This window comes from Vombatus ursinus, unplaced genomic scaffold (assembly GCF_900497805.2).
Source record: "Vombatus ursinus unplaced genomic scaffold, bare-nosed wombat genome assembly UNPS02010219.1, whole genome shotgun sequence".
NCBI lineage: Eukaryota > Metazoa > Chordata > Mammalia > Diprotodontia > Vombatidae > Vombatus > Vombatus ursinus.
The window spans coordinates 6,890,331-6,914,474 of record NW_020949997.1 but is presented as its reverse complement, the minus strand read 5'-3'; the positions used below and the strand labels follow the sequence as shown (position 1 = coordinate 6,914,474).

Sequence of the window (24,144 nt, the reverse complement as noted above, 5' to 3'; positions counted from 1 at the left end):
GCCAGGAAAGCATGCTGCCTGACTGAGGCCAGGTTCTGCCAACATTTTGTCTTGATTTTGCCCTTCTCAATCTCCCCAATTCCGATGGCCAGTCTCTAATGGAAATGTTTTCCCCAACATTGGGGTTGTCTCTATGTAACATTCAAACTTATTTATATCATTCAGCAATAATTCAGCAACAAAAGCTGAATGCTCACTCTCTTGAACACTTGGGCACAAATATTTCTTGCCAACTTCCTATTTCCAAAAATTTTCAGAATAACGATTTCAAGATATGAAAAGACCCCACCTCCTTTGCAGAGATCCATAGGTGGGGAGCATCACATATATTGGCAGATTTTTTTAAATGTATTTGATCAGTTTTGTGGATTTTTTTTCTTCCTCTTTTATTTTTCTTCTTACATTCTTTGTTACATGGAACGGTTTTCTCAGAGGATACAAGATGAAATCAAGCTATTGTAAAAACAAAATTATCAATAAAAATTTATTTTTAAAGAAGTGAAAAGTGACCTTAATAATTGCTTTCATAAAACACAATATCAACCACTTAGTAAGCAAACATGTTGACTGGTCATTTCTACGCCCTTTGCAAGTACCAAGAGCTATTCCCCATTGCTCCTGGATCCTTTCCAGTTTACAAAATAAACTAGGAAATGAGGTCTGCACACTAAGAAATAAAATCATCAGATTCCCAGTCATTAAATAGTTCTTGTATGGAGGCCATCACCAGTTGTCCTGATCTATGTGTTGCCACTGGACTCCTATGACTCTGGAGGAGAGAGTGAGGCTGATGACTTTGCACAGCTCTGCCTCACTTAAATCTAATTCACTTGCAAGTCAAGACATCACCCTCCTGATGTCATTGGCCCACTTTGAGAACAATAATTGTACACTCAAGGCAAACTATTTATTATGCACAAAGACAACATCCTCAGCTTCCTCATCTGTAAGATGAGAGGGTCAGATTTCATGATCTCTAAGGTCTTTTTGGGGTCTAAATTGCTATGGGTTTTGTACAGCATCCCAGTAAACTCAATCTCTATGACAACACTAGCATGATGAGAGTGAGGGTGAGAATTAGCCCCAGCAGTGTTGACTAGGCATCCCTTTGCTGTTACTTCTGTCATAGATGTCCCCTGTACAGATCCAGTTCCATTAATTATGGTAGGAGGTTAATTTTGACCTTCAAGCAGACCCAGACTTTCAACTTGTAACATTCTAAATCAGCAGAAGATGATAAATTATTTCTCCTCTTGGTGACATAGTGGATAGAGCTACTCGGCTTGTAGTCAGGAAGACTTGAATTCAAATTTGACCTTAGACATTTCCTAGCTGCATCACCCTAGGCAAGTCACTTAACTGGTTTTCTTTACTATAAAATAGGGATAATAATAGTACCTACCTCAAAGGATTATTGTGAAGATAAAGGAGACAATATTTGTAAAGTGCTTTCCAAACCTTAAAGCCCTATCTAAATGCCAGGTATAATAATTATTACTATTAAGTACCTACTAGAATCTGGGCATAATACTAGCCTCTGCTTACACAAAGATAAGACTAAAAAACAATCCCTGCCCTCAAGGAGCTTACATTCTATGAAAATATAACAACCCTTGGCTTTCTCTTTGTACTGAGAAAGCAAAACCCTTTTGCACTTTTGCCTACTGGCTCACCCTCAGTTCTTTCCAGAAAGTGAGGGAATGAATACCACCCCCAACCGTGCCCTAATAAAAGCATATCAAAAATTAATACTCCCCCAGTGGTTCAGTCAGTACACAAATGAGGATAGGTCTTCATTTTATTCTTTAGTCAAACTAAGAATGACTATTATAACTAATGTTATAATTACATTAAATTCTAATAACAATTCTTTAGGAATTTTCAAGGCATAAAAAAAAATCTATGTTTCAATTAAATAGAACAATGGCTCTTCCATTGGCCCACAGGTTTCCATACTTTGGGAAGGTAATTACCGTTGGACACCTTCCACTGAAAAACTTCTGATTTTATTCTGGTCATTCACAAAAGGGTCCATTGATGTGATTTCACATTCTGGAGAGAGTTTGGAAACAAACTGCAGGTAGAGACATGCAGGTGTCTAATACCATTGACTCAGAATAGCTCACTTAAGGTGGGACCTTGATTCAATTTACCAAGCACTTATTAAGCACCTACTACATGCAAGGCACTGTGTCAGGCACTGAGGAAACAGAGACCAAAATGAAACAGCTCTTCTCCAGGAGACATTTTACTGACGGGATATTATATTACATGTAGCCAGGTAAGTAAATGCATGATAATTTGAGAAGGGAGAAAATACAAGTAGTTGAGGAATCAGAAAAGACTACCATAGGGGACAGAACCTGAGCTAATGCTTCACAAAAGCTAAGGATTCTAAAAGGCAAAGGAGAGGAAGGAGTGCATTCCAGGAGAACAATTTAGACAACGAGATTGGAAATGGAATGCCAATTTCAGAGAAGAGCAGGCAGGCAAATTTGGCTGAAACATAAGACTATTTAAAGTAGAGTAATATGAAATGTCAGGAAAAGTAGTCTGGAATCAAAATATGAAATATGAAAGGTTTTAAATGACAAGCTGAAGAGCTTATATTTTATTCAACAGGTAATAGTGAGCCACAGAAGCCTCTTGAAAGGTGGAGTTGAAACTGAATGAAGACTGGTTAGGAAAGGAGAGAGACTGGGAACAGGGAGACCAATTAGGAGTCTGTTGCAACGGTACAGTCAAGAAGGGATAAGGGCCTGGACTAGGTTAGTAGCTGTGTGAGTGGAGAAAAAGGGACAGACATAAAAAGATATTGTGGCGGAAGAACCAACAAGAATTTGTTGTTGTTCAGCCATTTCAGTTGTATCCAATTCTTCATGATCTCATTCTTGGCAGAGATACTGGAGAGGTTTGCCATTTCCTTCTCCAGCTCATTTTACAGATGAGGAAACTAAGGCAAACAGGGTTAAGTGACTTGCCCAGGGTCACACTGCTAGTAAGTGTCTGAGGCCAGATTTGAATTCGGGAAGGTGAGTCTTCCTGACTGTGGACCCTACACTCTATCTACTATGCCACCTAGCTGCCCACGAATTAGCAAGATCAACAAGAATTAGCAATTAATTTGATATGGGCCTGAAGGAACAGGAAGAGTCATGGTAAAAGTATGAGAGGGAAACAATTGTTTTAAGCTAAGACCATTTTCTCTTTTTTAATAGCTATCTAGAAGTAAAGAATGAACAAATACAAGTCAACAAGCTTCTATTAAGCTCTTACTATGTGTCAAGCACTGTGCTCAGCATTAGGAATACAGACACAAGCAGAAAGATGGTGGCCTGCCCTCAAGGAGCTTATATTCTAATGGTGGAAGATAACACATAACAGGGAACTGAAAGGAAGGGAAGGGGGAGGGCAGCCATAGTATAGAACTACCTGGTCCTCATTGTCCTGACAATTTATATTAAATATGTGTGTGTTTATGTATGTATGTATGTACATACACTAAAGTGGGACTGTAACTATCTCTGTATGTCCTCAGTCATAAGCTCAATGGGGCAGGGTCTTGCCCATTTCATCCTTCATATTTGCATCAGCTTTTTATCTAACGCCTTTGGTTATGTGATTTGTGTTGTTTTCTCTTCAGTAATCAAAAGTGTTTTTGTCTTCTCTGTTAGTTTTTTCTTGATACAGACAAAGCAAACAACTGGTCACCCAATCCCAGAATTACTTCTTTTTCTTTCTTCTCTGACATCTGAAGATTCCAATTTGAATCCAATTTTTTAACCACTGCAATATATTCCTGCATCGCTTGGCTGGGACTTGAATCTCCCAGTATTTTCCATGCTCCTCATTCCTCTTTCCCCTCAAAATCAAAGCAGCTTGTTTTAGGTGTTTTACAATTTCTGACTTTGACCTACTTGTAGTGGTGAATGGGTAGAAGAACAGCTTCCTGCTGGCTAGAGGATAAAGGGCCAGGACTGGACTCAGGAGGGGACTGTTGTGGAGTCGCTTCTGTCGTATCTGATTCTCCATGACCCCATTTGGGGTTTTCTTGGCAAAGATGCTGGAGAGGTTTACCATTTCCTTCTCTGGCTCATTTTACAGATGAGGAAATGGAGGCAAATAGGCTTAAGTAACTTGCTAAGTGTCTGAGGTCATATTTGAACTCAGGTTTTCCAGACTCCAGGCCCAGCACTCTACCCATTGCACCATCTAGCTGCCCCAGAGTTTAAATTCTGCCTCAGACACTAGCTAAATGATGATATAACAGCACTTACCTTGCAGGGCTGTTGTGAGGATCCAATGAGATAATATTTGTAAAGCATTTAGCCCAGTGCCCGGCACACACAGAGTAGGCACTATAAAAATACTTATCCCCTCCCTTACCCTTCACTTAGACCAGGCCTTGCAGCTAAGCTGAAGCCTGCTCAAAGAGTTCTGCCAGGTTCTTAGACCCCTAACCCTGGGGACCAGTCAGGGAATCCCCAACAATCTCAACAACCTCAGACTCAGCTCTCTGCCACCATCACCAGAAGAGGCCCCATGGCTGGGTAGTGGAAAGCCATGCCTGGCTCAGTCTCTGCTTACACAGCTCTCTGGCTGCCCCATGCCTCAGTGGCTGCCTACTACCCTACCTGGGGCTCCTGAAGTTACTCCTGTAACTGTGCCCTGGGGGAGCCTGAGGTGGAGTAGGTGGTTGCTACCTTCACTTGCTTCCCCTTCCTACCTTGCTCTCTAGCCAGCCAGTTCTGACTCTCCACACACACACACACACACACACACTTCTTGTTTATGTTTCTTTAAAAAGGAATTTTGGTTTAAAATTGAAGCATTTGAGAATCTGCTTCTGCCTCATCCATCAGACCAGCTTCTTCTATAGCCACCACCTCTTAGTGCTTAGAGTCAAATACAGAAAGGTACATCTAGGCCACAGAAGAGGGAAAGTCCTTCATCTTGTTTGCCAATAAGATCCTAACCACTTGAGTAGCTATCCCTTTGGATGCTTCAGTAATTTTCTCTTCCACCACCACATATGTTTCAAGCGCTGCTATAAACTTCACAGTGATGACATTAGATGGTGGAGCCATTAAATAGGCAGAGCAATATGAGGGTTACCGTAACTCTCTTATGAATTTCTATGAATCGGAAGATAGATTACTTATTAAGTACTTACTATGTGCGAGGCACTGGGTTAATCAATCACCAAGACAGTGCCTGCGCTGGAGGAGATTACACTCTAATTGGGGAAGACAACACAGAGAGGGAGCTGGAAAGGGTGTGAGGTATGGTATGGAGATGACTTGGCAATGGTGTAGCAAGGGCTGGTAAATGATGCAGAGCCCTGGTTCCAATCAAGATAAGGTGAAAGCTCATCTATCAGAGCCTGGTGATCTAAGTAGTCTCTATCATATGCCAGTAACCTCTCCTAGACCCTGGCCACCCATAACCTATCGGTAATCTACTCATACTGCAAGCCCAAGATTTCCCAAACACTGTTAATGCTCCTAGTCTCAGACACTCTCACTGGGAAGTGCAAGCATTGCACATATTGAGTTTAATAAATTCTCCCAAAGCTTTCCATTCATAATCTAAATGTCCCCCCACTGACTTTTCCACACACTGGGAATGAGAAAACCCAGGAGGCAGTCACAGAATTGGAGACTCAGATGATGCTCCTGCTGATCTGCTTACACTCCACCCCCAGCCACAGCAATGTTTTCCGACGGTTTCCTGGTGCATCGACACTTTCTGCTGGGCTGTAGAGGACCCTAGTTCTTCCTTGTCTCTTATTCATTGCAAGTGGAACACTGTAGTATAATACAGGGCCAAGCCCTCTGGGAAGGGAAACTCCCAGCCACCATCACTTCCTCTAGACCCAGAACTACAACTCTTCAAATGCCTGCCCTAGCCCCACTTCTGCTCCTGATGTCTTGACTCTCTGGTTATTTCTATCTGCTCTCAGCTTTATGGGGAAGATCATCTGGTAGCCCAGAGGTGCTTGTCTGTTGGGGCATAGATATTAGCTCCACAACAGACATATAAAGAGTAGTTGGGATGACCACCATAATAAAAAGTCTGGGGCATATCTCTAGATAGATAGAAAATTCCTTCATGGAACACTCATTATGTAACACACGCTGAGGATACAAATACAAGCAAGAATTTCCCTCAAGGAGCTTACATTCTAACGGGGAAAGACAACACTAAAAGTGGAGGCAGCAAGACTATTGATAAGAAGGTGGAAACGACCAGAGAGTGACAAGTGAAGCCAAGAGTGAAGTGATCATGGCCTGGACACGTCATGGAAAGGTAGCCCTGACCAGGGACTCACAAATCAGGAGAGTGGGTTTCTGGGCAGTCACCTCCATTAAGCAATGATGTTCTACAAGCCACCTCCAGTGACTACCCACTCACTCCAGTAAGTCAAAAGTAGCTATGCAGACTGTGTCCCCAAAAGCAATGAGTAAAGAAACTGTGAACCTTCTAGTAAATACCACAGTCAGATTCACAACCACCCCCAGACAGGGCCTTTCCAACCCCAAAGTTCTCCACCCCCACTTCTATAAGCCACGCTCACCAAGGCACCTCTGAATGGTTATGAAACTCAGCTACCCTACTTGCTCAAACCATCAATCGAAACAGAAACTATTTGATCATCTTGTGGTAACTGTCAGAACCGACAGACCTTGAACAAGAGTGTTACTTCGAAGTCCCAGGACTGAGCTTCGAGAGTGGTTTGGGGATTGCTAAACCCACTGAATTCGAGGCTTAGCAAACAGGACACATCTGCTAACAGAAGCTAAAAAGGCAAAGAGATCACCTTCTCCTATATCAGAAAGTAAACACTTTCTTCCACTAACAGAAAAAATAAGAGAGCTAACATAAAAGGAATCCCACGTCCCGAGTCGATAATAGCACACCACCAACTACTGCTTCCTTTGAGCTTTCATACGTTCAGCAGGAAAAAGAGGGTTGTTAGTTGAATCAGAGAATGGCTAATTTATTTCTATGTATCTACACAAATATTTCAAAGCTTGTGTAAGGTAGTAGTTGTCCTGTGTGGATGGAGCACGTCAGGAAAGAAGTTTAGAAAAGAAAGGTCAATTTTAAAAGGTACCAAACCAAGTCAGGCTTCCCTCTGCCAAAAAGCAGGCAAAGGTGGTAGAGGAACGCCACGTTGGGTAAGTTTTCTTTCCCTAAGTCTACCCTTCTTCCCAACTTGCCCATTGCTCTGTCAAGGGTACCCCTAGTTCTCCCAAGTCATTCAGGTTCACAACTCTGCGGAGTCATCCCTGACTCGCCACTCTTCCTCGCCTACATATATAATCAGTTGCTAAATTGGATTGATTAGACTCCCACAACATATCTCGTGTCTGTCTCCTCTCCATTCACGTGGCCCCTTATGTGAGTTCAGACACTTATCATACCTTACCTGGACTACTGCAATGACCACCTAATAGGCCTCCCTATTTCCAGTCTCTGCTCACTCCAATCCATCCTGCAAACAGTTGCCAGAATGATCTTCCTAAGACACGAGTAGGACCCCGTCACTCAAGGACCTTCATTTACTCCTAGGATAATATACAGACGCCTTAGTTTGGAATTTAAAGTCCTTCACAATTTGGCTCCAGTCTCATATTGCTCCCTTTCATGATCCTTCCATTCTAGATAAACTAGACTCCCCATAGCCAGTGCTGCCTGTGAGTGCCCAATGACTGTGTCTGAGATGAGATAAATGGAGTCTTCTGGGTTATCAAGTAGCCAGAACTCAGCGTTCCATCTGGCATTTCAGTGCTTTTACAAAAAGCTGTCTTCCATACATGGAAAGCAGAACCTTCTCACTTCTACCTCTTAGAATCTGGAATTCCCTCCAAGGCTCAGCTCAATTGCTCGCCTCTGGCAAGATGTCTCTACTGGGTCCACTAAGTGCTAGTGCTTTTTTTTTTCCCTTCTCAAATTAACATCTAAATACCTATCACTTTACATCATGTATGCCCCAAGTAGGATGTAAGCCCCTTGAAGCCAGGAGTGCTGTTCATTTTATCTGTACTATGTGCAAGGTGCAGTTAGAGTAAGTGCATCATAAATGCTTAGTAGAGAGTGGATCAGATAATACAGAAAGGATCCTTTTTTAGATATGGATTGGACTAGAAAGATGGCCTCTGAGGCCTCCATCAACTCCAAGATTCCACAATGCCATGGACTATATTTTCCCACTGTATCTAGCTTTTTATTGAAAAACCGGAAGAAGAAGCAGTGGGGGAAATAAAACAAGACTGGTTCACCTCTCAAAAGAGCCATTTCTCATATGAATGGAGTCACGGATACCACTTGTGTAAATGATGTCTTCTTCTCAAATTTCAACTCCCCAGACCACATCGTGACTCTTGGCACCAATATTTTGGCAAGAGTATTGGATTTCAGTCACCAAGTAAGGAATGAACTTGTGGGGGGCCTCTGTCCTTCAACGTCCCAGATATGCCTTGGGCTACTTCGGTCTTGCCTGTTTCACTGTCTACCTAGGTTCTTTTCCATAGTATACAGGAAGTCCATTCCCCAATATCTCTTTCACCCTACATCACTGGAGAAAATGTACTAGCCATGAACCTCATTAGTGGCCATCAATAAATGGCTCATCATCACTGTGGAAAACCCACAGTGATGTTAAGGATGTGGTAAGGGATGGTTAGCAGTGTGGCTAGTATGCAGGATGCCACCATCAACAATGAATGGGACACTTACTAGCTGTGTGACCCTGGGCAAGTCATTTAACCCTGACGGCCTCACCAAGAAGAAAAAACAAAAAACAAAAACAAAAAAAATGAATGGGACACAGAAGCCTTGTGCATATTCTGTGACCTCGTTAAACAGCTCTTGCCTGGAGCCACCCACATGACAACACACAGGGTGCCCACTTCAGCATCAGATTTTCCACCATCCATCATTCATCCATCATTGAGACCCATAACCTAATAATTGTGATATTTCTCCTTATTATACTTGACCTTGCCATCAATTGAAAAGATAGAGCCTAGAACAATCACATTCACACTGACCTAGGTCAGTAGGCTAAGTCAATACTTGTCATCTCCATAGACATTAATGGCCGCACCACACACAAAAGCCGTTTCTTGATATTCTTGGAAGCCAACAGGTAGCCCCAGTTCTTAAGGTCCTTTCAGGCCTTGTCAGTTTTTGTTCCTCTTTCATTTTCTACAAGAAGCAAAGACATCACAAGGGTGATAGCTTGACATGCTCATGAACTGGATTTAAGTGAGATGGAGCCGAGCAAAGTCATCAGTCTCACTTTCTCCTCCAGAGCTAACCTAGTGCAGTGGCAAGACAAAAGTCAAGACAACTGGTGATGGCCAGGGATGCAGTGGATGACCTTAGCCTTTCTAAATTAAGATCATTTCCCAAGCCCCAGTTTGTCTGAGGCATTGCCCATTCAATGACCAAGGCCTAGGTAAGAAATGAGACAGAAAATGGTCTCTATAACATAATCCAAAGACAAAATCACTTTCTGTTTCTCTCTACATTCAACCTTACCCAAATGCTCTCCACTATGCTTCCCACTTCTGGTTCCTGAATCTCTTAACACCATAAACATTTCCTGGCCTCTTCCTCTGTACCTAGCCTATTTCTTTGGAACAAGTCATACCTACCCAGAGCCATATTCCAGGTCCACATTTCAGCCTACCAAGACTCAATGATACCTGTGAAGTCAAATTTGCCTCCTTACATTGGAATCTCTAGTTCTTTGCATTTATTACCTAAATTTGAGGTATCTGTGCAGAAGCATTTAAGGCCTGGGTTTTATTACTTATTCTTTCCATGAATTTTATCTTGTGAACTGCTGAGTGTTTCAACTACTAGTATTTTTCCTTCATTATAGCTACTCTCTATGATACATAACTTCATGAATAATAAGCACAAGCAATTCTCTCCTCCCTGCCTCCTCCCTGCCACCCATGTTATTATTTTAAAGTCCTTTTAAATACATTTACAGGACATTAGGCTATTACATCTTACTAGGCTTTCGTAGGAGTCTGTCATTCCTACATGTTATTTTTTTTTATTATTGTTGCCTTTTGTTTTTCTATCATATATATCCAATTATATGTGACACAGTAGATAGGATGCTGGACCTGGAATCAGAAGACCTGAATTCAAATCTGGCCTCCAACACTTACTAGCTGTGTGAACCTGGGCTTACCCTGTTTTCCTCAGATGCTTCATCTGTAAAACGGGGATAATAATAGCTCCTCCTTCCCAGATCGTCATAAGAATCAAATGAAATATCGGTAAAGTGCTTAGCACAGTGCCTGGAATATAGTAGGTGCTTAAAAATTGTTCAAGAGTGTATATACATGAATGCACCGTTGGTGGAGTTGCAAACTGATTCAACCATTCTGCAGAGCAATTTGGAACTATGCCCAAAGGATTGTAAAACTATGTATACCCTTTGACTTAGCAGTACCACCACTAGGTCTGTAACCCAAAAGAGATTAAAAAAAAAAAAAACAAAAAGGTAAGGGACCTAATTGTACAAAACTATTTACAGCAGCTCTTTTCTGGAGGCAAAGAATGAGCTGCTTTCCTTTCCTTTTCTATTGCAGGATTTCATTCACTTCAGCGTAACTTTTGCAAAAGCCATCATTATATATCTCACTTTACGATGATCTTGCCCAGGAAATGGTCATGCCCCCCTCTTTGAGAATTCTTATGCCCCAAAAGGAGGTGATGTCCATTAGACCATCTTGCCAACGTCTGTGATGAGTATCCAGCCAAAGCTATGCTATGACATGTTCTGCCTTGGCCTCAAACACATCTCTGAGTTTATCTTCTATGAAGCCCTGATTATATTTTTTCACTTTACACACTTCATTATCCTGGAATCCTGAGGTGCAGTCGTGATAAAGACAAAACAATCTATGAGTGTCAGGGCAATGGCCATCCCAGCCTTACTGACAGTAGATACCGAGGAATGAGTGAATGGGTGAAAACAGCACTTATTAGGAGATTACTTTGTAAAAGCATGGTACTAAACAAGGAAGAGACAAAGGGAAAAGTAAGATAGTCTCTGCTTTCAAGGAGCTCATGATGCTTTTCATAAATTAAAATTTTCAGTTAACAAAAACCTATTTTTCTCCCTTCTACTTTCTCTCCAATTAAAAGAAAAAAGAAAAACATAACCCTTTTAACAATATATGCCAAGTCAAGCAAAACAAATTCCCACATCAGCCATGTTGAAAAATTTATATGTCTCATTCTGTGCCCAGAATCCATCACCCTTCTGTCAGGAGTAACACGCTTCATTGTTAGTCCTCTGGAATCGTGGGTGTACTTTGCATTAATCAGTTCTTCAATCATTCAAAATTGTTTGTCTTTATAATGTTGCTGTTGCATAAATTGTTCTCATCCTGTTCACTCTGCATCAGTTCAGATAAGTCTTCCTAGGTGTCTCTGCAACCATGCCTTTCATCATTTTTTTTTTTTTTTGGTGAGGGCAGTTGGGATTAAGTGACTTACCCAGGGTCACACAGCTAGTAACTATCTGAGGCCACAGTGGAACTTGGTTCTTTCTGATTCCAGACATAGAGCCACTAGCCGCCACTGGCACTTAATAGCTGGAATGATTCAAAGCAAGTCACTTAACTTCTCTGCCTGCCTCAGTTTCCTCACTTGCAAAATAGGGATAATATCACCTACTTCTTAAAGTTGTCATGAGGACAAAATGAAATATTTTTAAAGGATTTTCCAAACTTTAAAGCGCTATATAAATGTCAACTACTGCTGTAATTGTTGTTGTTGTTATTTACTTACATAGTAACCAAGCTCTCATCATCCAGTGACTGGACTATTGCAATAAGCTCCTAATTGCCTGTGCACTGACCATACCACCCCACCCCTGATCCTCCTGTATTTGACCCATTTCCAATCTCTCCCCTCTCCAATCCATCCATCCACACACACAGCTACCAAATCATCTTCCTAAAACATGGGTCCAATTATATCATTCCCCTGCTCAAAAACCTTCAGTGGCTATTGCCTCTAGGATAAAATAAAACAACTCAGCCTAGCATTTAAAGCCTTCCTCAATCTGACACCATCTTAACTTCCCAGTCATATTTCACATTAATCCTTTGGCTGATGTTTCAGCCAAACTGGACTATTCCCCAAACGCGACATTCCTTCTCTTGCCTACATGTATTTGCACAAGCTATCCCTGTTCCTGGAATACACTGCCTCCCTCCTCATGGCTCCTCTTAAGAAGCCTTATCTTCCTTCAAGGCTCCCCTTGACTTCTCTGTAGCACTTTCTGTCAGCACTACCCTTTAACACTTACCAGCTCTTAATGTTTTCCACATCCTCAAATTACCTTTCATTTCCCTGTGTACAAGCTGGATCTCTGCCCCAGGTCCACCCCAATAGAATGAGAGCTTCTTACTCTCCTAAAAACAGGAACTATTTCATCTTCCATTAGATTATAAGCTCCTAGAGGGCAGAGACTGCCATTTGCCTATTTTTGCATCGCCAGCTTTTAGCACAGTGCCTAGAATACAGCAGATGCTTAATAAATGTTTATTGATTGATCTTGATTTCCATTTTTCCAAGACACAGCATGGCACAAAGGAAATCTTAGATATGAAATCAGGTGACCTAGATTTGATTCCCAGCTCTACCACCCACTGCCTTTATTACCTTGAGCAAGTTACTTAACCCCCTTCCCCATATTCCTCCATCCCTAGAAACACACATTCTATAATCGAAGTTGGGTTAGCATATCTGTGAAGTGTTCAAAATGTAGAGAGAAGGGGTGGTGTAGTGTATAGCGCACAGGACTAGACATCAGGGAGACCTTAGAGACACTATTAGATGTTTGACTCTGGGTAAGGCACTTCTCTCTGGACCTCAGTTTCCTCATCTGTAAAATAAAGGATTAGCAGATCTCTACAATCACGTCCAGCACTAAATCTATGACACAAAGACCTCTTTGTATCCCCTGCATCATTATGGTGCCTCACATATCCAATCCATTTCCAAGGCTTATCTTTTCTATCTTCACAACATCCCTCTTAAAAGTTCTCTTCTCTCCACTCACAAAGCCTCCACCCTACTTCAGGCCCTGGTCACCTCTCACCTGGACTATTGCACCTGGACTAACATTCTAAATGCTTTCCTTGACTCAAGTCTCCCCCTCTCCAATCCATCCTCCACAGAGCTGCCAAAGTGATTTTCCTAAAACATTAAGGTCTGACTGTGCTCCCTTCATCCCTTTCCCTACCCCATCCCCATCACATATTTTAAAAACCCAGTGGCTTTCTATTACTTCCTAGATCTAATATAAAGGCCTTTGTTGGCCATTTAAAGTTCTTCATGTCCTGGCCCTGAGGTGGGACTCGAGTTCAAATCCAACTTCAGACGCTAGCTATGTGACCCTGGGCAAATCATTTAACCCTGTTTGCCTCAGTTATTCATCTATAAAATAAGCTGGAGAAGGAAACGGGAAACCACTCCAGTATCTTTGCCAAGAAAACCCCAAATAGGGTCATGACGAGTAGAACACAAACGAAATGACTGAACAATAAGGAAATGTCCTGGCGGCCCCTACCTCCCTTTACAATCTTCTTATACTTTACCATATTTTATACCCGCTACTTGGACAGCTAGGTGGTGCAGTGGGTTGAATGCCAGGGCTGGATTCATCTTCCTGAGTTCAAATCTGGCTTTAGACACTTACTAACTGTGTGAACCTGGGCAAGTCACTTAACTCTGTTTGCCTCATTTTCATCATCTGTCAAATGGGCTGGAGAAGGAAACGGCAAACCACTCCGGTATCTTTGTCAAGAAAAACCCAAATAGAGTCACAAAGAGCCAGACATGAATGAACAGTGACTGAACAAACAATACACACTCCACAATCTAGCCATACTGGTCTATTTGCTGATCCTTGTAGAAGGCCCTCCATTTCCTCTTTCCATGACTTTGTTCTTCTGCCTCTCTTTCACCTCTTAGAACTCCTGCCTTCATTCAAGTCTCAACTTAACACTTTTTTTAGGGGGTGTGTGTGTGTGTGTGATGTGAGTGAGATTGGGTCTTCCTATCTCATCCAGGTTTTAGGAAGGGCATTGATAAGCTGGAGAATGTCCAGGGGAGGGCAAACAGGATATTGAAGAACCTGAAGATCGCAGGATATGAGGATTGACCAAAAAATCTGGGAATATTCAGCCTAAAAATAGAGGGAAAGCATGATAGCCATCCTTAAGTATTTGAAGGGTTATCATATGGAAAAATGAATAATTTTTTTCTGCTTAGTCCCAAAGGGCAGAATTGGGAGCAATTATAGAAGTTTTGAGCAAATTTAGGCTTGTCAGTAAAAACTTCCTAAGGATTATAGCTGTCCCCAGTAGGACATGGGCTATCTCAGGAGAAAGCGAGTTCTCCCTCAATGGAAGTCTTTAAGTAAAGATTGAATGATCACTTGTCAGACATGGGAATGTCTTAGGATTCAATACAGTTATATTCATATAACAGGATGAGGATGGTATAACAATTGATCCTAGAACAGGGGCTGCTTGCTCCCTTCTCTCTTGCTTCTCTTCTTATACTTATTCTTATATTTATTATACCCTCCATCCCTTATTTACTTCTTATTCTTATTTATCCTCATAAATTCAGGCCTGGCATTCAACCCACTGCACCACCTAGCTGCCTGAGTAGCTGGCATAAAATATGGTAAAGTATAAGAAGCTCTTGCTTCTCTCCCTTGATGTAGGTGGATTCATGAATTCAACAAATTTTTAAAAGCGTCTACTCTGTGCAAGGTTATGGGGATACAAAAAACAAAAACATAACCATCCCTTCTTCTGTGAAAGTGAGAGAGAGAGAGAGAGAAGAGCAGAAAGTCACAGAAAGAGATAACAAATGGTGCAGTGGGGGGTGGGGATAATAAGGAGGATTTCTTGTAAGAGATGGCACTTGAATTGAGGCTTGAAGGAGGAAAAGGATTTTAAGTAGCCAAGATGAAGAGCAGATACATTCTAGGTTCAGAGGATGGCTTATGTGAATGTCTGAGAGTGGGAAATGAAGTTTTGAATTTGAGGAATAGAAAGTATTCTAATTTGGCTAAAACATAAAGTCTGTGAAGGAAAATCATTTGAAACAACCCTAGAAAGTTTGGATGGAGGAACATTGTGAATGGGCTTAAATGCCAGGATGAAGAATTTGTACTTTATCCTAAAGGCAAGAGAGAGTTGCTGAAGATTTTCAAATACGTGACATTTTCACACCTCACGTGGTCCAACCTCTGCCTTAAGAAGGTGATTTTTGCAGTTTCATGGAAGATGGGTTGGAAAAGGGGAAGGTGGTTTAGAAACAGGGAGATTATTGCTATGGCCCAGGACGAGAAGGGCTTTGCAGCTTACTATATAGTGACAGGCAGCAATCTGTGGAGATTCTCTGCGGTTATCTAATAAATTCTGACAGCGTCATGTTGACTTCAACTAAATATTTGTTAAAATGAAATTAAACAGGAAAACAGCTATAAATTTCCATAAAAAAACTTTAGTATTTTTTAAAAAATAACCTTAAATTACTTCCTTGGAAAGTCATACAAACACTAGATACTTTGGTACTTGATACTTCACTAGTGAAGCAAGGGGAAGAAGCATCGTTAAGAATAAAAGCAAAGAGAAGGATGTTTCAAAGATTAAAGTGAGAGTAATAATTTTTTTCTATTAGGAAGAACCTTAGAGGTAATAGGAGAATAGATTTAGAGCTAGAAGGAACCTCAGAGATCATCTAGCCCCACACCCTGCCCCCATCGTACAAATGAGAAAACAAAACTAGAGATGTCAAAGTCAAAATGACTTGCCCAAGGTCATACCAGGAATAAAACTGTCTCTGCAGACGGGCTAAACCAGGTTGAGGGTAATATGCCTCCAACCTTTCTGTGAGTTAGGGGATGTTTACCCTAAGTACTTGAAGATTTTCCCTGGCGGAATGGGCTAATGAGAACCATTTGTTTCAAAAGCAACATAGGCAGCTAAAGTAGGGACTGTGGAGCACTTAGAGCTTGATCAGACATCAAAGACACCAAGGTCATCCACTATATCCCAAGTCAACCCTAATCTTCTTGACTTTTATCTTGTTCCTGGACTTCAATGACTCAGGAAGACAAAGTGAGGCTAATGTGCAATTCTGCCTCACTCAAATTGAATTCATGGAAAGTCAAGACATCACCTGTGATCTCATCGGTCCTCTTCAGAAATGAAGGCTGAACAACAAAAGCAGGAAATAAATGCTGAAACCAGGATATGAACCCAGGTCCTCGGATTCCAAATCCAAAGCTCTATTCCATGAAGGAAAATACAGAACTTTTTAAACACCCAAGAAACTTCCACTCATAATTAGCCTTCTAAATTTTGTTAATAAGCCATCTTATTATTTAGTTTTATAGAGAAGTACAGGGAGAATGTTGATACACAATTCCAAAACTGAATATAGAACTCATGGCTCAGGGGACAACACTCCTAATTCTTTGTTTCTTTCCCCAAATCATTTGAAAAGCAGGATAAAGCAATATAGATGTTAGATGTTCATAGCTAGAAATATGAATCATGACTACTGAAACTCCAAGGTGATCTCCTAACAAAAAGTCTTTCAGTATGGTACTGTAAAAAGAGCCCTCATTTTGGAGTGAGAAGACCTAGGTTCCTATCTTAAAACTATCACTTAATGAGCAAGTTATTCATCTTCTTTCATCTATAAAAAGAGGAAAACAGCTGTATTACCCATCTCATGGAATTGTGAGAATCAAATGAAATACTTAGGTGCTTCATAAATTGTGGGGAGGCAATGGTTGAAGGAACCTAAGCCATACCTAGAGTAAGACAACCAGGGCTCTATAACCACGTGCCAAAATTTAAAAGGTGCAAATACCACCATCTCAAGGAGTGCTTCCTTTCCTCCCCTACCTCCGACTAGAGAGCATATGACTTCCTCTGAACCTGCCTCCCACCCTGGACAATAGCAGCTTTCACCTAAGGCCTGCTTCCTCTCCCCTATAACCTCACCTACCACCAGCCTCTAGTCTGGTCCATCCTCCTCCTTATTCCAAGCACAAAAATTCCTTGCTAGGACTTTGAAAAGAATGCCAGACTTCAAGACAGGAGGCCAGGCTTACTACTAGTAATTTGACAAAGACACTTAAGTTTTAAGTATCTGTGAAATGGATATATAGTCAATTCTGCTATCATGTGACATGTTCCTATTGCTATCCATTTTTCAAAGGCCCCATCTATCATACCATCAAATTTCTATCTTTCTTACAAGCTTCTCCCACATTTATTTTCTGATCTGCTTTAAGTGAATCGATAAGATTACTGTCTAATCTTAATTCCATGATCTGGGGGCTGAAGGTAGCCTCTGTAATCTTTCATGTCTGGGAAACTTAATACAATAACTTGAGAACTTCCTGAGGAATCTTTTTGCTGAGAAGGGAAATTTGTAGGAATAAGATATTTTGAGGAAAAACAAGGGATAGTTTCAAATGTTTTATAAAAAAAACCTGCAACTCAAGAATAGTGAAAAAAAAAGGTGGATTTTTTTTTATCTCATAGCAACGTGCTATTCAAAATATTAAGTACAATTAAAAATTTACCCTAATGACAAAGTCAAAGAATTTTAAATTTAGAAGGAATCTAAAGCACCCTAATGCATATCCAAAAAGGAATCTCTTCTAACATAAAAAGAGAAATGGTCATACATCCCCTTCATGAAGACCTCCAAGGAAGAGAAACCAAGGACCTAACAAGGCTGTACTAGTTAGCAAACGTTTCCTGATGTCAAACTTAAATATGTCTCTTTGCAATGACCACCCATTACTCTTGGGTTTTCCCTCTAGGGCCAAACACAAGACTAATCCTGCTTCCACTTAAAAGCTCTTGAAAACTTCAACACAGCTATTAATAAAATGTTCTCATTCTTCTTTTTTCCAAGATAAACATCACCAGTTCTTTCAATCTTCACGTGCCAGAGAAGCAAGGCTGTTCACCATTCTACCTGACCTCAACTGGCCACTCTCTAGTTTATCAATGTTCTTAAACTTTGGCTACCATAACTCTCCAAAATGATTCAGATGAGGTCTGCCCAGGACAAAGTACAGAGGCATTATCACCTCTTCATTCTTAAAAGCTGCTCTTCTTTTAATGCAGCCAAAGATCCCATGAGTTTTTTTGGCTATTAGAACACATTTGTGACTCAATGGACCTATGGTCTACTAAAAGCCCCAGATCTTCTTTTTCAGGTAAACTAACCAGGCCTCCCCATCCTGCACTTGTAAATTCTTTTAACTCAAGTGTGAGAGTTTACATCTTTCTCTTGACTTTTTTCTTATTAGACTAAGCCTAATGCTATCAAGTGTGGGGAACCTGCTAGCCTGTCAAGACCTTTTGGAATCCTGACCATTATTCAGAGGTTTAGTCATCCCTTTTAACTTTGTGCCATCTGAAAATCTGATATGTTATATCTTTATCCTAGTCATTGATGACAATGCTAAACAGCACAGGTCCAAGCATAGATCCTGGGAGATTCTCCACTGCAGACCTCCTGCCAAGCTGACAATGAACTACTAAATTCTTCATTCTTGAACCCTAGCATTCAACCAGTTCTACTGTGCCACCTAGCTGCCCTGATACGATTTATTCTCGACAAAATATGTGGGCTGTTTGTAATCATTGCTTCAAATTCTAGATGGTCTCCTAAATGATCTATTCTAGAATTTTCCCAGGCTTTTGAAGTCAAACTCCCAGTTTGCAGACTCTTTTCCTACATCACATACCACAGTTAAGTTTCAAATGGATACTTGAATTAAATATAAAATGTCATTTTTTAAAATATTGAAGGGAAATTGATCTCAGGAGGCACCTTTTGCAATTATGACTAGAAGGAGAAAGCTTAATCAAAAAAAGAAAAAAGGAGATAACAAAGAATAAAAATGACAAATTGAATGATATGAAATTGGAAAGCTTCTGAACAAATAAAATGAGTACAGTTAGGATAAGAAGAGAGGCCACAAGTTGGGCAATAAATTCCACAAAATTTTGCCCAAAATATCTTTTGGAAGATTCTGATATCCAAAAATATAGGGAATTAACTCAATTATTTAAGACCAAGAGCCATTTACCATAGATAAGTGGTCAAAGATATGAACAAGTAATTGTCAAAAGAATTGCAAACTCTTAACTAACTATATGAAATATTGCTTCATATCATTCATAACAAGAGAAATGCAAATTAAAGCAATTCTTCATAATAAGGAAAAAATTAAAAACAAGATAAAGCAAATTGGCAAAGACAAAAAATAAGTCAACGTTGAAGGGATTGCAGGAAGGCAGGCACACTAACATACTGTTTAAGTTTCTGTGAATTGATCTAGACATTCTGAAAGTAGCTTGGAATTATGCTAAGAAATGAACTAAAATATACATCTCCTTTGACCTAGAGATCCTATGGTTAGATATGAATATATGTTGGGGGGCCAAAGGTATAAAGGTCTCATATATACCAAAATATTCATAGCAGCACTTTGTGGGAATATAGAACTAGAAACAAATCAGGTAACCACTAATTGAAGAATGGATTGTTTCTGATTCTTGCTTAGTCATCTGTTTCACTGTCATTCCCAAAAGATAAGCCATGGTCCAGATATTCAAATCCTATTGCCGGACATCATCTTCTTAGCCAGCTTTTATTTCCCAAACACATATTTCTCTTCTACATCCCTTGCCTTCAATGAGTAATAGTGAGGAAAACACACAATCTGTACCACCATGGTCTTCCATTTCTTAATCAGAATCCTGTAATTCTTGGCAAGACTTTCTAAGTTCCTTAGGTATTTGTATCCAAGAGATCTGTCAAGTCTTGGGAAGTTCTCTGTTATATCTGTTAGATCCATGTTCTGGGAAGGTAACAGACTTCTCCATTGTTACCATATTAATAAATAATTGCCTTGGTACCTCTGAACAGGGAATCACCAATCACTAGGACTCTTCTTTTCTCCCTTTGACCTTTGTTAGATGATTTCCCACCTAATAGCTTTTGTAGTTCTCCTCATCATTCCTCAGAAGACAAAAACAAAACAAAAAGCCATTTCCTCCTCAAAGCAACCACTGCCCTTCTTTTCAGGAAGAGCATCAAACCACTTTTTTTTTCTTTTATCTTCCAGTGTATGGTTATCCTTTGCCTTCCCTTCTTCTTCTGTGTGACATTCTTCCACTTTCCAATTTCCTGACAAGAGTCAAGTTTCTGCTCTGCCATTTTATTTTCCCCCTTCCATGAAAGCCCTACTTCCATTTTTTTAAAGAAATATTTCATCTTCCCCAAAAAAACTGTATCATGAAGGGATATTTTTGAGTTCCTTTACCTTCTATTCTAGGAAGGAGCATGGACTACAATTGAAACATACTTGGCTACAATAGAAATATAAATATCACATACTCAAAGGCAGGGAGGGGAAAATTCATCCCACTCTCAATCCTGACCAAAATTCTCAGCCTTAACCTTTTCAAAAATTTTAAACTTCTTTCAACTGTTTACACAACTCCTGAGCACCTCTTTAACAACTCTATCACCCTTGAAAACTTGAGGGCTACACCAGGCTTCCTTTCTTTTATCTCAACAACTTACTTGCCATATCCTACTTCCTTTCTCCTTTCTCAACAGCCTCTTATTTTGTTTCAACTGATTGAATTTGTTTTACTAACAACTTGTTTTAGGTACTTAGCAACTATCTTCTCCATTTCTTCAGATTTGGAGTTGGAAGAACAAGTTCAAATCTCAGCCCTGGTTTAAATGCCACCCCTGCCACTCAGCAGCTGTGAGAAATGAAGTCATTCTTATGTGAAATCTCACCTTCATTTATTAAACAAGGGAGTTGGACTAGATGACCTTAAGTTTCTTCCTGCTCTAAATACAAGACCTTATGATTCTTCTTGAGCCCTTCCTTTCAGGTACTTACTCTTAATCCTTTGTTTTGAGTTTTCATTTAACTCATTCTTAGCCCAAATTTCTTCTCTCTGAGATTCAACATCTGGTTATCTTCCCAGGTCCAGACCCCTCAAGATCACTTTCTTTCTATCTTCCTTTCTGTTTGGGGGGGGGGGGATGCAATCAGGACTAACTAACTTGCCTAAGGTCACACAGCAGCATTTGAACTCAAGTCCTCCTGATTCCACAGCCAATACTCTATCCATTACACCACCTAGCTACCCTCAAAACCACTTTCATAGATTGTTTCTCCTTGTTCAATTTAAGCAAATCTAATCTTCTCTCCTCTGCCTTTCTCCTGTAATCCTGTCTCACTGAAACTGAAAGTCAAATTTTGAGCTTATATGTGCCATCCTTAGATATTTTTTTCAAAGGCACAGTGTGGGCAAACTAAATAAGCTAATGTAAATAAACTGATACTTTTCTATTCAAAAAATTGATTGAATTAATTCAAAAAGCAATTAATCTGTTTTCTCTTTCTCTCATTTAGGTATTCTGAGCAAAAGCAATTCTCATGTTAAAAAAGGATCCAATATTTCTCCACAGTTACCCAGTACCAAGGGTTTCTTTGTTGTTATTTTTTTTCCACTTGGCTATTCTATAATCTGGAGTAGTCAATCCCAAGTACAGTTATCATATTCTCTTTATCAACTCAATATAGAAAATTTGCAGACATGATAAAGGAAGGGGAAAAATAATTTTATGGAAATCCAAGGCCTCAAACTAAGACCTTTCTAGTCCTCATATAAAAAGAACTGTTTTATGCCTTTCTATCCCTAGTGCTTGGCACATAATAGGTAATTAATAAATGCTAGTTGACTGAGTAGTTGACTGAATGAAGCATAATATCATACCTCAGAGTCCTACTGGATACCATAAGCATACAGGTGGAAAAAAATAAGTTGGAAAAATTCTGGAAGCTCTTTGTTGCCAGAGTCAGGGATGGAAAAAAGTCATATGACATTAAGTTGAGCAGTACAGGGAGTAACAGGAAGACCCCAGACTCAGGAAAAGTGCTTCCAAAAACTGAAAATATATGAAAAACTGCAAGTAGACACTTCAAGTTCCATTTGGTACAAAGTCACAATGTCTTGATATCATAAGGCTGACAACCTCCTCAGATGATTAAATTCAATCTATCAAAGAACCGATTCCAAAAGAACACATTTCTTTTAAGTTTCAATGTAATTCAAGAGGAAGATGGTATTTTTCACACGCAAATTTATTCAACCATCATATTTCTCTAGTAAGTTTGTAGAATATACTTGGATTTGTCCTCTTCTTGTTGGTTTGTACAGAGCATACACAGTTATTCTTTGCCTACTTCCAATCAATGCCCTGGAAGCTTGGAGACATGTACCTCCCACCATGTATAACTGAGGGGTTTGTATTGTTGATGACGAAGAGTCCCCTACCTGGCTACTGATCCAGAAGAGCTGACAAATCAGAGGCTTACAACTGAGAGATGATGAAGACAGATTCCCAATTATCTCCTGAGCTGCAACTCAATGAATACTTAAAAGGGGTGACCTGCCCCTCTACCTCTTTATCTTCCTTTTGGCTTTGAAAAGTGAAGACTGCTTTGAGCTGCCTTCTGAGAGTTAGATAGGAGGACATCTAGCCCCACTATTTCACCTAGCCTCTATATGGCCATAAACATATGTCCTAACTAAGTAAGCTTGAGACTAGGTTTGGGCTTCCTCTTCTATGTTTACATCCCCATATAGGTGTTTGAGTATCCTGAGGTAGAAGTTTTCACATGGCCTTATGAGTTTCAAAAGATCTACAGGCCTGCAAGAAGGCAGCTCAACATATATCAAATAGACAGTGATGCACATGAAAGGAAATATCTACATTAGAAACAGAGAGACACATCAAAGGTAGGTATAAACAGAAAGATAGTTACCTGAAGGGGGAAATCATTTCAAAGAGTACAGCAACCACTTGCACCAAGAAAGAATGCCAACTACAGAATCAAAGAAGGACTTCCAAGCCAGAAAGTGCTAGGAGCTGTGTTATTCCTTTGTCAGCTGTGTGCATCACTATCTTTGTACTCTAAGTTTAAGACTTCCTCTGGATACTATGTCTATTTTGTCCTAGGATGAGGGGTATTTTGGGGTGAGGGGGAGGGAAAATGTTTTATAAGTACTATCGTTACTATGATATTTGAGTAAATGCTTCTGATAAGAGCTGTTTGACTCTTCTGGATGATTGTTAATGGGAGGCATTCTGGTTGGGGCTCAGAGGTTACGGTATAAATATAGCTTCACATACTTACTCCTAGAACCTTTAGAGTACTGAGCTATCCTTTAGGGAATCCAACAGCCAAGCGTAAATGAAAGTTGGGTGAGTAACCAGACAGAGTATTATATTTCAATTCAACATATTGCCAAACGTGAAGAAATAAATATGTTTAGAGATATATTTAGAAACAGGGTTCCTGTCCTCAAGGAACTTAAAATGGATTATGCTCTTTGCTTTAATATTCCTGTTCCATAAAGTGGAGGATAGCCATGTTCTTAAAACAGAGGAAAATCTTCCTATTTAAACAAAAAATCACTGGTCATTAGGCTTATGGTAAAAACCGGACAGTTTAAGAGCATTCAGAAAGTCTCCTAAAGACCTATGTCCATTCTCTGCTGCTTGACTGCCCTAAAACCCTGTAGTAGCGGCTGACATTTCTATAGTGTTTTATGACTTACAAAATGTTTTCCTTGCAACCTGAGCACAGTCAAGTTGGGGTTTGATCAGGACACATTCTGAGTTTGCCCAAATTTCTTCTCTCCTAGATTCAGCATCTGGCTGACTTTCCAAGACTAGACCCATCAAAATCTGTTTCTTTCTTCCTTTTTTGGAAGCAATCAGGACTAACTGACTTGCTGAGGGTCACACAGCTAATAAGTATCTGATGCTGCATTTGAATACGGGTCCTCCTGACTCCAGGGCTGCTATTCTATAGGGCCAGAGCTCTATCTACTACACCACCTAGCTGCCCCCAAAATCACTGTCATAGATTATTTCTCTTTGTTCAATTTAAATTCTAATCTCCTCTCTGAAGCCTTTCTCCCGTAATCCTCTCTCAATGAAACGGAA

At 40.2% G+C, this 24,144-nt stretch overlaps 1 protein-coding gene and 1 pseudogene across 1 annotated transcript in view; both read right to left on the bottom strand.

Annotated features, from left to right (window-relative positions):
- Positions 1 to 24,144, bottom strand: part of ACOXL (acyl-CoA oxidase like) — a 521,856-nt gene that overhangs the window by 488,031 nt on the left and 9,681 nt on the right. The window lies entirely within an intron of this gene.
- LOC114037053 lies at positions 3,502 to 5,739 on the bottom strand (annotated as a pseudogene).